This window comes from Sycon ciliatum, chromosome 6 (genome assembly GCF_964019385.1).
Source record: "Sycon ciliatum chromosome 6, ocSycCili1.1, whole genome shotgun sequence".
In the NCBI taxonomy this organism is placed as follows: domain Eukaryota; kingdom Metazoa; phylum Porifera; class Calcarea; order Leucosolenida; family Sycettidae; genus Sycon; species Sycon ciliatum.
The window spans coordinates 24,870,164-24,885,190 of record NC_088648.1 but is presented as its reverse complement, the minus strand read 5'-3'; positions in this window follow the sequence as shown (position 1 = coordinate 24,885,190).

Sequence of the window (15,027 nt, the reverse complement as noted above, 5' to 3'; positions counted from 1 at the left end):
CCATGTATCTACGTGCGCCCAACCAAAGCTGTTGCAAAAATTCGCAACAAGGATTTGCAAGGAGGAAACTGTTTTGTCGAACGCATAGACAGTCATAGAGGCGAAGCGAATATGGAAAAGCCGAAGAGAATTTTCTCGTTCTGCCTCAGGCTCTGAAGATAGCGTGACTAGGCTAGTAGCGATACTGAAGTAGACGCCGATCCTTTGATCAATTTGGACCAGGCTGAAAGAGCAGCTACTAGCAGAAAGAGATGCATGTCGTTCCGACGAACTGCCTTTGCGGAGTCTAGGCGAAATGGCTCGAAAAGAACAAGAATTACTCATGTCATGGATTCAGCACCAAGTCGTTATGAGCACTCTGTAGCAGCGCGTGTCTGATAATATGTATCAGGCAGAACACGGACCCACACTGCTCCTCAATGCCCCCCGGATGAAATCGGACAAGTGTTTGCGGACATCGTCACCGATGCGACTCGCCCAAAGGTGCTGTCCATCCCCCTCTGGTCCGCATGCAAGTACATGTACTGATCTCTGCTGTTTCAAGCCAGTATCCATCGCATGTGTACGCAAGTTGCTCAGCAGTGTATATACGACAAAGTGAACGGGCAGTGATGGCGTACCTGCTCTTGTATTAGCAGCATGCTCGGACCTCTTAGCTCCATCAGTAACTCTCATCTTCAACAAGTCACTTTTCGAAGGGAGATTTCCACTATCCATGAAACTTGCAAATATCACCCCTGTGTACAAGAGCGGCGACCCTACTAAGGCCACCAATTTCAGACCTGTTTCTCTGTTGCCTATTATCTCAAAGATCCTTGAGCGCATCGTACATTCGCAACTCACTGAATTCTTCACCACCCACAGCCTCTACCCAGATTGCCAGTTCGGATTCCGGAAACAGCACTCAACAGAGGATGCTGTTGTGATGGCATCGGAGGCCTTTGCCAATGCCAAAGACTCCGGACTCTCAACTTGCGCTGCCTTTGTTGACATGTCGAAGGCATTCGACAAGGTTCAACATGGCACCCTCATCCGCGACCTCTTCAGTATTGGTGTTGGTGGAAGTGTGCTGAATTGGTTGGCAGACTACCTAAGTGACCGGCAGCAAAGAGTTGTCATTGGGAACCAGCACAGCAAGGTACTCCAGCCCAGCAGTGGTGTGCCCCAGGGTTCCGTACTTGGTCCTCTGCTGTTTGTCCTCTATGTCCGTGGTGTGGCAGCTGAAGTGCAACCATAATGGTGTGCGGACAGTTCAGTTCGCAGATGACATCATGCTCTATATTAGTAGCAGGGACAAACATCAGCTGGAACGCAGTATGTCTTCTGCAGTTACGACAAGACATCCGCTGGCACACATTCTGCCTCATTCCAATGTGTATCACTGTGGAACAGGCTCCAGCCCGACATCAGGAAAATCCCACAGTACCAGTCCACCGATTCATGCGATCCCTCCCAGCACATGCTGCTTTTCAGTAATGCCACTGCCCGCTGTATTACCATTTCCTTTACTGGCCTAACTGGCTTTTAATACTTTATTACCCACTCTACTCAGTATCATTACCTTCATTGGCTTTTTATACTTTTTCTCCTTTTTAGTCGATATCATGGAATTAGGCAAATTTGCCTGTTTGTTCTTCGACTCTAAATAAACAAACAACAACAATATGAGTTTCCCCGATGAAAGATGTGGACAGCTGCACTCTGGCCCAAGACAGCAGTGACTGAGTCAAGTGCTATCAACAAAGAAGAGTCAATGTTGTCACCCAGTTGTCTATGCAACACCACCGTGATGAGAAGAAAACTATAAAAGTAAAGGATGTAGAGCAGCAAAAATAATCTGGCCACTCTTTTTTCACGCTCACCGCAATTGAAAGGGATCTGGATCCAAGATCAGCCTAATATCTGCTGTTTCAGATGAAAAGATCATTCACAGAATCAATGCAGTGACAGCTTGTCTGCAGGCAGGAAGGACTACTGTACCAGTTGACATGATAAACCTCATCCCAATGATCCCCAACATAGTGACTCCCTGGATAATGTCGGGATAGTATAATTATGATGTACATGTACACTACACTGTATTCAGCCATAGCCCTGCGCCAAACCTGCAATGGAGAGCAGCCACTGGCGAATGGATTATGTCAGTATACATTCCCTATCTGTACTCTCTTGTACCATCATCCTTCAATGTGACGGACCCCACGATAGGCGGTCAGCCTTTGGGTCATCCTAATAAAGTACCTGTGTGGATTCACAGGAAGTGTGAGTTACGAAGTCTGAAGAAAATGTTGAACGGTCATTGCTGGGATGACGACTACACCATAGCTCAGTGGTTAGAGCATCGCTGGCTACAAGCGAGGGTAACTGGTTCGAGTCCTGGTGGTGACAGTCAATTTTTTCTTCAGACTTTTCCCGTTTGTGTCTTTCCCTCAAACTAGTCAAGAAATTATTATTATAGTGCTACAAGGTGGTGGAGCTTGTGGAAAATATTGCCCTGGATTCAACGGCACATTGACAATGTGCAGCCTTTCTTCCTTTCTGTCTCAAACCAAGCCCTTGTTGAAGCATTATAATCAACATTACAAGGTGGTTTTTGGAGCATCATGATTAGCAGCATTATAATAACATTTTCGGAGCATTATCCATATGCTCCTGTAGTAGCTCACACTCTACCCCATCGTAGCCCCATCCCTCTGCAATGTGTTGGCTACCTTACTGTAGGCTTGACACACAGTGCCAACATGTTTATAATATTATGATTCTGGACTGATTTGAATCAAAATTATCTTCCTTATTGGCCATGGGCCATCGTGGAAAAATGAATAATAATCCTTCGCCTAATCCCCAGGCATTTCCCCTTTCCATGACAAAGCCCGCAGAGCAAAAGTCGTGTAATTGCAGGTCGGCGCCAAGTTGTGAGGAGACTGCCAAGCAGAAGCCATAGTGTAGATCTACGAGGCAGTGGTGACCACACAGCGCGATGTGAGAGGCTACTTCGGCTTCGCCTGGCAAATCACAAAACATCTATGCGCCTCGCCACGTACAAGAATAGCACCGAGCTATCGAAGCATGTCTGGAGTTTAAAGTCCAAAGATGAAGAGTGCGAAATCAAGTGGAAGATCTGCGAAAGGTCCAGGGCTTACACAGCAAACCTATCCAAGAGATGCCCGCTATCAAGAGGGGTTATGTACTCTTGCCACTATGCACAGCGGAGAAGACGTGGATAGCGCTGAGGGACAGAGACTACGCCCTCAACAAGAGAAGTGAGATAGTCTCGAAGTGCCGACATGCCAACAAATACTGCCTGAAAGATTACGCAGCGGCAGCTATCACCTGAAGCACCCGTATTCACCTGGGCAATCAGCGTATCTACACAGCTTATAACTATTATCAAGAGTAGATAAACAAGAGTGTGCAACTCCGGATCTCTCCTGCACAATCTGCAGCTACCCCGCGCCCACGGCGGAATTTTTTGTTTACGTCACCTTTTTTCAGAGAAACGCGGCTTTGCCGCAGAGCAGTGTGAGAGCACGTGCTGGGCACCGACCTTGCAGTGTAAAGCCCAGCCAAGTGCACGAGGGAAAACTCTCCAAAAGGCTCGCAGCGCGTGCGTCGTCGAAAAGATTACGTCAACAAAAAATTCCGCCGTGGGCCAACCCATGCGGAGTTGCACACTCTTGTTTATCTACTCTTGCTATTATCAAGAGTAGATAAACAAGAGTGTGCAACTCGCGGATGGGTTGGCCCACGGCGGAATTTTTTGTTGACGTAATCTTTTCGACGACGCACGAGCTAGACAGTAGAGCTGCGAGTCTTTCGGAAAGTTTTCCCTCGTGCTCTTGGCCGGCCGCCGGCTTTAAAAAGCTTTACACTACAAGGTCGGTGCCCAGCACGTGCTCTCACACTGTTCTGCGGCGAAATGCGCGTTCTTCTGAAAGAAGGTGACGTCAACAAAAAATAGGTCTTTTGCCAAATAAGACACACAGTGACTTGGCGGGGCAAGGCATGTGTACTGAATGCGTGACCCGGGCACACCCTACATGCAGTGCCTTACCAGTCAAGCGCGAGCTCTTGTTCCTGAACCGCAACGATCAATCACCGCGTTTGGCGTGTACTCACCCACGCGTCGAGAAAATAGTGACTTTCTTTTTTTGGTTTTCCTTGTGTCTTTCAAAAACTATGTTTCTTCAAGCGATCGCGCTCGCGATCGACATTCTAGAATAATATAATGAGGATGGTCACTGGATTTTCTCTGTCTAGTTCTTGTAAAGGGTTTAGTTTTGTTTTCTAGAAGATCTCTCCAGGTTTTTTAGCCATGGGAAAGGCGATCACTGCTGCGTTCCGCAGTGCAACAGCGACCGACGTTCAGACAAAATACTTTGTTCAATGTCTTCCCTGCTAGCAAGGAATCGAAAACTGGAGAAGCTAAGAGCGTGAGCAGTGACGAGTTGGACACAAGAAAGTCTTGGATTGCCGCCATTCGTCGAGATGAGCGGAATGGCGACGGGTACCATCATGTCATACAATATAGTGGTGTGTTCTAACCATTTCACTGATGAATACTATAGTCGCTATCGACGATATCCAAGTGGAGTCGACGATATCCAAGTGGAGTTCAGCCTGGAGATTTGGCTCGGTTTGAAGACTCTGACATTCAGTACTACACTGGTTTTCCTTTGCTTGCTGCGTTTGATGCATGTATTCAATTTCTTCACCTGGATTATAAGAGCGTCTTTCCTTTCGCAGTAAACCAGTGGATGCCGATTCCAGGAAAAGGAAACCCGGTGATGAACGGAAGATAAAGTTAATTGGCTTGGAGAGCTTTTTCATTACCATGGTTAGTCTTCGCCACGGCACACATACCAATCTCGCCGCATCCTTCCCAATTGGCAGAACGATTGCTGGATGTTTTCAAAAAGCTGCATCCTACAACATTCATAATCATAGATGCTACAGTGCTGAAATGTAGTATCGCTTCCAGTCTGTCTGCGCAGTCGCAACTCTACAGCTCATATAAGACGCATAACGTTACTACCTTGACGTGCCTCATCCGTATGACCCCAGATGGTGGTGCGGCGCTTACCTCCAAGTCATTTACGGGATCCACCAGTGACCACGAGCTCACAATCAGAAGCCACTACTTAGATCTTTTGCCAGTAGCCGGCTATGGGACTTTGATTATGGCAGACCAAGGATTTGACATCCGGGATCTCTTGATGTCACATGGCGTAAAGTTGAACATTCCCCCGTTCAAGCGATCAAGCAACAGATGGCCTTAGAAGACAGGCGCGTGCACCGTATGAGTTTTTTGGTGTCTGGAAACCACCTTTTTTCGGGCAATCTTGCCAAAGGAAAATTGTGCCCACTGGATTGGTTATCGTGCATACGTAGATCTACGCGTCGATCGACGGGCCGGCAGTTTACAGTACAGTGACTATGTCCTTATTTCGAAGTGAGAGAGAGTTGCTTTGCATGCAGTTCAAAATACATTATTCTCTCTTTCTTCAGTGGAGAGTAGCGGCAGAGAGATTAATCTCTAGCTCTGGTCCGCTCCTTGATTGGCGACGACGTTCAAGCAATCCGTTTTGTCTCGAAATTTGAGTCAAGCACGCGTGATGCAAGTCTGTTCAAGGATATGATTGACGATATCTCCTTCCAAACTGTTGACTCAAATCAAGATCTCCACAGCCTTTCGTTCTCGCTCATGTGCGCAGCAGAGATGTTCGTCAAAACCGTTGTCGACTGGAAGACGTAAAATGTGCGTCCATGATCCACTTGCGCTGCTTCAGAACAAAGCGCTGCTCCGGCCGCAATTCAAGGACGCGGGGCTTCGCTTTTCTTCCGCAAGTTTCCATCGAAGCAAGGTCTATAACTCTTGTCATAAGAACAGAAAGAAAGATACCGTCGAATGAAAGCAGTGTTTAGATGAAAATGAACATGCCTGGAGTGGACTAGTGAAGTACCTGTTATAGACTGTAGACTGTAGTGTAGCCTGGGCGGCTAGGCCTATCAAACTTTTCGTGTTCAATAATAACAAACATGTACAGTCATAATATGTACAAGTCATTGACTTTTGCACTCTCTTTACAAATAACTGCTGGTATGTAAAAGGTAACCCGTTTTATCCTGCTACCGGTTATGCCAACATTTCCATGTAACATCGTACCCTCCTCATTACTCTTATTTCTGTCCTTTCTACCCCTGGACCTGGTTCCCTTTCAGACGCGTTTGTGCCGGCATGATAGCAGTCGGAGGAGCCCCACATCTCATCAGCACCAGAGTCCATTGGTGCCCTGCACCACTGATCTTGAGCCCCCCCCCCCCCCCCTCTCCTCCCTAGCCCTCACCGTTATCTCGGACGGGATTTTCGGGGGATGTGCATGTGCACAAATCATGATTATACAGTAGGTCTCCAGATAAAAATTTACCAACTCTGGAAACCCCCCTTTCAAGACTCGGTGCACGCCACTGGAAGATGTCCAGAAAACGCAACAAATTGCCATGTTACGAATTCATGTTGAGTGTCTGATGGAGCAAATCAGGGAGTTCTCTATCTTTTCAAAGATCGTTCCAACAATTCTTTTCCCTATCATCATTCAGATAATGGATTGTTCGCTGCCTGCTCACAGTATTCTAGGCTCCTTTACTTGCTGAAGCAAATGTGTTTTCCATGCCAACTGTTGCTAGCATTGCATGGCGAATTGATCTTCAGCAACACGAATTTTGTCATGCCTGAACAATCATGCACAATACGGAGCAGCTAATGACTTAGTGGGTATAAGTGTGGATAGTATGATATAATTTAGATTGCAATATTTGCAAAAGTGCAATGAATAATAATACCCCTTTTGATGAATATTAGTGCTGGCGGTTTATCAATTTCCATGGTCACAACAGACTTACAAGGGCGAATATAAAAGTATCTTTGCAACCATACAATAGGTCCTTTGGTAGAGCAGAGCTGGACGCAGTTTCAGGAAAACTAGGACGAAATGTAGCTGCTAGAGGGACGATTATGCTCATTGCGTCGCTATGGGCTTCCACGAGCTCAGCGTCAACAATGCTCTGAGTGGCAGCAGTTTTCCGCTTTCCTTGCCAATGCCTGCCGCCAAATATATCTGGAGTGCACAGTATTTGATCGAAGTGATAGAACCAGGCCCTGAACAGATGGAGAAAGTTAGAATGTAAAACATGTATCGATAAATGTACTTGTGCGAAATGTTGAAGACTAGACTGCATCCTGAAGTGGCTTACCGATCGAGCAAATCACCCCGTTTCCTGGACACTCCGGCTCCTCTAGCTCGCAGGTAAGTCTTCAACTGGTTGATTGTCCATTTTTTAAAGGACTCGTTGTCCAAAGGCATCAAAAACCGAGCTTTGGGATCGCTAATTCAACTTGATTCTCCCTCGCAGGACTACTATCAACATTCCCTTCATCGCAACGTACCGCCACAAGAGATGAAGTGCTCGACTCATTGACCGCTTCATCAGCCATGTATCAAACATATCACAAAGGTCCAGCAAGAAGTAAATGCAAAAAAACTTTTCTACATATCGGACAGCAATGAAGAAGCGAGAAGAAAACAGAATCCTTCGCTGTCAGTTTTTTTCCGATCCAGGAGAGCCTACGGTCTCGTTTTTTCTGGCCGCCTGGGTGAGTACACGCCAAACGCGGTGATTGATCGTTGCGGTTCCAGAACAAGAGCTCGCGCTAGGAGGAATGCACTGCATGTACATTATCCATATAAAAACCGCTCTGTGAGCGGTTCTGAAAAACCTTTACTGGTACTGCCCCGTCGTAAAAGTAAGAAATTAGAACTGGCCCATTTTCCCCCCAAATGCGAACTGATCCACCTAAATCGCGAATGACGGGACCCGAACGCACCAGTAGCACGAGGTCGGGAGGGCACAGGATCACGGCAATTATCATAGGGTAACACCAGTAGTAGCAGTAGAATTTATTATTTTGATAGGGAAGCCTACCGCTAGTACAGTACATGTGAACATTCACCCCCAGCCTCTCACTATCCTCTGTGCATATAGAGCTCCAACAGTACCTGTGGCATTTTGGCAAAGCCTATCTAGCCTAACTGATGACATACTGGATTGTACACCGGCCTCCTCCGCGTGCATAATTCTAGGCGATTTCAATGTCAATGTCCAAGACCCTAGTCACGCACACTACCCTCACCTACGAACATTCTGCTCTGATTTTGATCTCCGAAACGTTGTCACGTCACCAACTAGACTCCCCAGTGCAACAACCATAGACCTAGCACTGATCTCAAGCTCCTCCTCCACCACGTCCACTGCAAGACCAGGCAGGGATGAACTGGTTTACAAAGACTGCAATGTTATTCCATGTGATATTTCCGATCACCAACTTGTTCGTGTGACCTACACTATCCATGCTACCACCAGCACACTCAAGACAAACAGACAGGTACAAGTACGAAAGCCACCGCTGCGCACGTTGAAGATCAAGCAATTCCAAGAGACAGCTGCTAAGCATAATGCTGCATATGTCTACTCTCCACCAGCAGATCACACGCAGTTCATCACAGATGTCTCTAGATAGTTATACTGAACACTGGCAGGATGCAGTCAGTGATGCCTTGAATGAGTACTGCCCACTAAAGACCGTTAACGCCAAGAAGAGCTATACTCCATCGCCTTGGATAGACGATGAGCTCCGGCAGACTTTATTCAAGCGTAAACGAGCACACCGTGCAATGATAAAACGTCCTGATCGCCCAGACCTGCTGCAACAATTCCGAACTCTACGAAGACAATGCAAACTTTTGACTAGGAAGAAACGGTCTACATACTTCCAGCAACAACTAATCAATCATTGAAACCACCCAAGAGAGCAATGGAGTGTCATGAACAATCTACTGGGTAGAATTAAAATCAACCAGGAACCTGCTGCCGAAGTAGCCGACATCACAAAGACATTTACAGACGTTGTCAACGATACATCACTTTCTGGCAGTACACTACGCACTCCCCATGGCCCTTTATCGGAATACTCACTGACACAGTTCACACCAGTCACTGTTCCACAAGTCCAACTCCATATCCAGAGAATGAACAGTCGTAAAGCCACAGGACCTGATAACATCCCCGCCCAGGCTTACAAGCTCATCAATGATGAGATCGCCCCATCTTTGGCCAAACTATTTACCATGTCTCTTACATCTGGCGATTTTCCATCGACTTACAAACTAGCAAATGTGCGGCCTGTCTACAAGCGTGGAGATAAGTCAGTCCCATCTAACTATAGACCAATATCACTCCTGTCCCACATGTCTAAGCTACTGGAACATATTGTACACGACCAACTAATGTACTATATCTATAATGCACCACCACCACTGGTACCCCTACCTGCTGAGCAATTTGCCTACCGCAGAGGCCACTCCTGCGAGGACTTGCTCACCCCCGTGATCAACGACTGGATGCTCTCCTTGGACAAAGGTGATTATGTCGTAGCTGCCTTTCTAGACATGTCTAAGGCATTCGACACAGTTAGTCATGCCGTTCTACTGAGTGAACTTCTGGAGATCGGTGTCGGTGGTACTGCCTTGCAGTGGTTCTGTAGCTACCTTACCCACAGGAAGCAACGTGTAGTCACCAAGACACAACACGGCCTAGAATATAGCAGCAACAGGGGGGTTCCGCAAGGCTCCGTCTTGGGGCCCTCTCTCTTCAATCTGTCAGTCAGAAAGCTCCCCTCTGTACCCCAGCACTGCAAGGCTCGACAGTACGCGGACGATGTCTCTCTTTACAAAGCTGGCAAGAACGTTGAACAGTTGTGCAAGGAGCTGACGGAAGACATTGTCAAAGTGAAAGAGTTCTTGGCGGCCAGAGGCTTACTGCTGAATCCTTCCAAGACGCAGTTTGTCGTGTTCAGGTCAAAGTGCAAGCCCCTTGACCCCAGCGTCGCTCTACAGCTGGGTGAGGTCACAATCAACCCTAGTGCACACATTCGATACCTTGGCGTTGTACTCGACGAACATCTCTCCTTCGGAGAGCACGTTAGCCAACTAGAGCGGAAAGTTGGAAGTAAGTATTAGTTAGCCATGTTCAGAAAGGTCCGAGATCACATGACGGTAACTGCGAAGCGTGCATTTTACATTTGTTCCATTCAGACAGTACTCGAGTATGGGAGTAACTCATTTGCTCATTGCTTGTCAGTAACTCTTCATGAACGTCTAGTCCGTCTTAGTAATAGAGCTCTACGCATTGTGTTCAGTATGCCTCGCTTTTCTGACGTATCCCTTGTTAATGCACGCCATCACATTCTCCCTTTGTCTGTGCGCTATCAGTTCAAACTCTATATCTTAGTGTTTCGTGTCCTGAATCAGTTAACTACTACTCTCCTTACTGATTGCTTGTGCCTTCGTTCTACTTCTACTCGTACCAACTCCTGCACTCGCTCCCAGGTATCTTCGTCTGTCACTCTACCAAAAGCTAAAACTCGTTTCGGTCTCTTTTCAGTTTCTTTCATCGGTTCCGACCGTTGGAATGCACTCCCCGCTGCAGTCCGCTTATGCTCTTCACTGCACCTATTCCGTAATTCACTACTTTCATTTCTAGGGTACCCTGTAAGAAGGCCTTAGGCCTGTGGGGATTGCCCTATCAAAAATTTGATAATAATAATAATAATAATGGCCTATGGTCCGGACCAACGTCCCCATCTGCATCCACAGGTAGGAACCTCGTGCTACTGGTGCGTTCGGGTCCCGTCATTCGCGATTTAGGTGGATCAGTTCGCATTTGGGGGGAAAATGGGCCAGTTCTAATTTCTTACTTTTACGACGGGGCAGTACCAGTAAAGGTTTTTCAGAACCGCTCACAGAGCGATTTTTATATGGATAATTTCAGCTCTTTTTCCGTTCCCTCCCCTAGGCCTTGACGGATTATGCTAGCATAATTTTTCGCATAATTTCTACCAAAATCGAATAATCGCATAATTCGAGGCAAATTGCATATGAATCGCATAAATTGTAATAATCCGCCTGTTCGCATCATATTCCATACAGTCGTACATGTACATGTTCTACAAGTACAAGTACTAGTAGATGCACTAGGAAGTCGTAGGTTTACGACTCCCTTGAGAACATGTCCAGTCCACTACAATCAGTGACGGTCGTAGCTAGGTCGGACCCCGTTGAACTTCGTTGAACTTTTGCTAATACAGTACAACGCCTTCTACAAAACAATTCCCCTGGTATTTTGCACAGAAGCATCATATACATCAGCAGCATATGTGAGCTTAATGCGGCATAATATGATAACTTTTAGCATAAAAATAGCATAATTCTGCAATTTTTTCAGCAATGCGAAAAGCATAATTTCACGAAAATATTAGCATAATCCGTCAAGGCCTACCCTCCCCACCCCAACTACACAAACATGTGTATGCACACGGCACACACACGTGGCCACGCACACATACGCACATGCACACGACACAAACAGGAAATTCTTCATGTATAATGCCATGCAAAGCAGTGGCCACCGTACTTGAGGAAGTCAGTCGTGAAACAAAAATAATTCAACTACAGCGTGTAGACAAGCTGACGGCCAAAGCACAACATAGCAAACATGACATTTGCCCAAGGATTGTAGTTTGCAGACCATGCCATGGAAGCAGCGAATACAGAATGTAATATCATACAAAGTGACAAGCAAGGACGTGGCCATCATACACCAGAAACTTGCAGAAAGTCACATATCCAACAGTTAGAGAAGTGAACAGCAATCTGATACAGCCCACACAGGACAAAGCGGACCTGATACTCGTCCCAGGATCGCAAGTGGCAAACCCTTTTCAATGCATAACATGCAGGTGTACGTTAGACGCATGAACATCTGACCGTGTCGCCAGCATACAATGTCATCACATGTTTACCCCACAAGGTACACACATGCACAGTAGAAGCACAATGAAAGCAATGGAAAAGTACGATGTGGTTGCTGAAGCATCTTCACACTTCAAATTCAGACTTCAATGTGGTCGTCACGGGATGATATACCTGCAAGATACAAGTGATGAAGAAAGAAAGCAGAAGGTCGTGAGGTAGGCTATGAGACACCACAAATGGTTCACCTACATGTCTGTTCAGGGCTAGTGCACTCACACGCAGAATTGTCATAATCGAGCATTTCCCAAACTGAGAAGTGCAATGAAATCCACTTGCATGCACAGGAGCAATTTTGCAATATTATGATGCGCAATTCGACACGATCTGCGATGCTGCGTGCGATGTGCCCTGCTGTCATGATAGTGACAGTCACCGCCGTATGTCTTGTCAACGTCGCCCGTGCACTCTTCTGTCAAGTCCAAAGTGCTCACATACTTGGCAATGTTTTTGCAGTGATTAACTTTTATCCTAGTTATGTCACGGGTAACTTTAATGAAGTACCCGCAGGCCGTGTCGATCTGCACATCGTCCACTCTCTCATGTACTTGGCCTGCTTTGTCTGTGTATCCATTTCATGTGCGATCCACAAAATCGACTAGACAGTGGGTGCAATACGCTCTCTACCTGAAGACGTTCTTCTGGCGACATCTCGCCATGTACTTGGCCTGGCTTTGTCTGTGTATCCATTTCATGTTCGATCAACAAAATCTCAATGCACTACAGAGACTAGACAGTGGGTGCAATACGCTCTCTATCTGAAGACGTGAACCATTAAATTTTTTGGAAAAGTTATACGTGACCTGAAACGTAATGAAGTACAGGAATAGAGAGAGTGACTACAATACGCTCTCGACCTGATATAGTGATAACGTGAGTACAAGACACTCTCCACCTGATAACGTGTTAGAAGGTAACATGTCTACAGTCCTAGTCCTACTAGTCCCACCGTACCCTTCCGACACGACTGTAGACCATTAATTTTTTTTGAGAAGTTATACGTACACCTTAAACGTAATGAAGTACAGGAATAGAGAGAGTGACTACAATACGCTCTCGACCTGATAACGTGAGTACAAGACACTCTCCACCTGATAACGTGTTAGTAGAAGGTAACAGGTCTACAGTCCCACCGTACCCTTCATCATTCCTCATTCACCATCGCGCGATACCCTGGCACACACTGGCAACATATCAATGGGGTGCCTTACCGCGATACCGTCGTCTAGAGGAGACGTCTTCGCAGCAATATTTTCCCTCCTGCGCATTCAGTCGCCGACGCGACAGCGTTCACGGGGCCGTTCCAGCTGCGGAAGACATTCGATTCATCGGGCCAATTCAGCAACAGGGCCGTGGACACACAGGGGGCAGAAGAGAGACATTGTTAGTGGACAAGAAATATGCAGTGGCAAGTGGCGAGTGCCGCATGGATGTCAAGTTGTCATGCACAATTCAGCTATTACTTACGGTCCAGCTAGTCCTGCCATTGCTCGCTCGTCCTGGTTCCTCCTCGTTCGTCTTCCTGCACGTCTGCACTTCTCCTTCCCCACCGTTGGCTTTGCGGTACGGGGGTGCCGGAAGGAATTCCCACCATGTATCCATGTACATGAAGTCTCACCATGACTCTCCATGTACATGTCCACGGCCACGTCAGCAGTTTGTATAGTACCGGAAGGAGTTCCCACGATGTCTCCAAAGGCCTAGAGCGGACGTCTTTGCAGCTTTTCGCCCTGCGCATTCAGTTCGCCGACGATGTCTCCAAAGGCAATGGCCTAGAGCCTAGTAGAGGGGACGTCTTTGCAGCAATTCTTTTCACCCTAGTACCCTGCACATTCACTCCGCCGACACGACAGCGTTTACGGGGCCGTTCCAGGTGCAAAAGGTCCACGTCAGCAGTTCTCAACTATTTCGCGTACGGGATAGTCGCCGCGACAGCGTTTAAGGGGTCGTTCCAGGTGCAAAAGGTATCCATCAATGGCACTTTGCAGTATGGGGTACGGAAAAGGGACCTCCTCGTTCGACTTCGTCGACTTCTGCAGTTCTCCTTCCCGTCAGGGGTACCGAAAGGGGCCTCCTCGCAGTTGTCCTTGCCGTCAGGTCCACGTCATGCAATTCTCAACTATTTCGCGTACGGGATAGTCGTCTTTGTCGTACGCGACATCGGCGTTTACCGAGTGGCATTGGCACAAAGCAGACCGTTGACGGGGTCACGTGTCAAAAAAGTATCAACAATGTGTCGACTACGTGTCGACCACGTGTATAGCGGTACACTCAGCGGTACACTAATTCTCGTGCCATTCTCGTGTCACAAAACTGGAACATCGAGAACCAGTATGGAAAGGCTTCAGACAGGAAGCCTTTCCAATGTATGGCGTGCCTGGGTCACGCATTCAGTACGCATGCCATGCCCCGTCAAGTCACTGCGTGTCTTATTTGGCAAAAGACCTATTCCGCCGTGGGCGTTTGTATCTGCAGATTGTGCAGGAGAGATCCGGAGTTGCACACTCTTGTTTATCTACTCTTGCTATTATCTCTCATGGTAAAGAGTACAGCCCACACGCTCTCTTCCAGGTTGTGAACCTGATAAAGGCAATTTGCCGAAACGTTGGAATAATTATTGTGAAAGTTCAAACGAGTTGAACTATTGCAGTGTTAATGGAAGACAGCGTGTGGGCGCGGGCTCTACTGTTACCTTCACCATTTTGCGAGAACTGTGGCAATACGCCCAGTGAGAAGGCAGATTTTGCCTGTGATCCTGGTGAAGTAAAATAAAGCTAAACAAACAAACAAGCAACTGTTTATGAAACTGCAGGAAGCCTCCCCACTTTTACTTATTTTATTCTCTCTCTCTCTCTCTCTCTCTCTCTCTCTCTCTCTCTCTCTCTCTCTCTCTCTCTCTCTCTCTCTCTCTCTCTCTCTCTCTCTCTCTCTCTCTCTCTCTCTCTCTCTCTCCTCTCCCTGTCTCTGTCTCTCTCTCCGTCTGTCTGTCTGTCTGTCTCTCTCCCCCTCTCGCAGAGACCCTTCCGGGATGCCTAACATTGTGAAGATAGAGGGAGTAGAACTGAAGTTACGATCCAAAGGACTTGAACATATGCAGAAT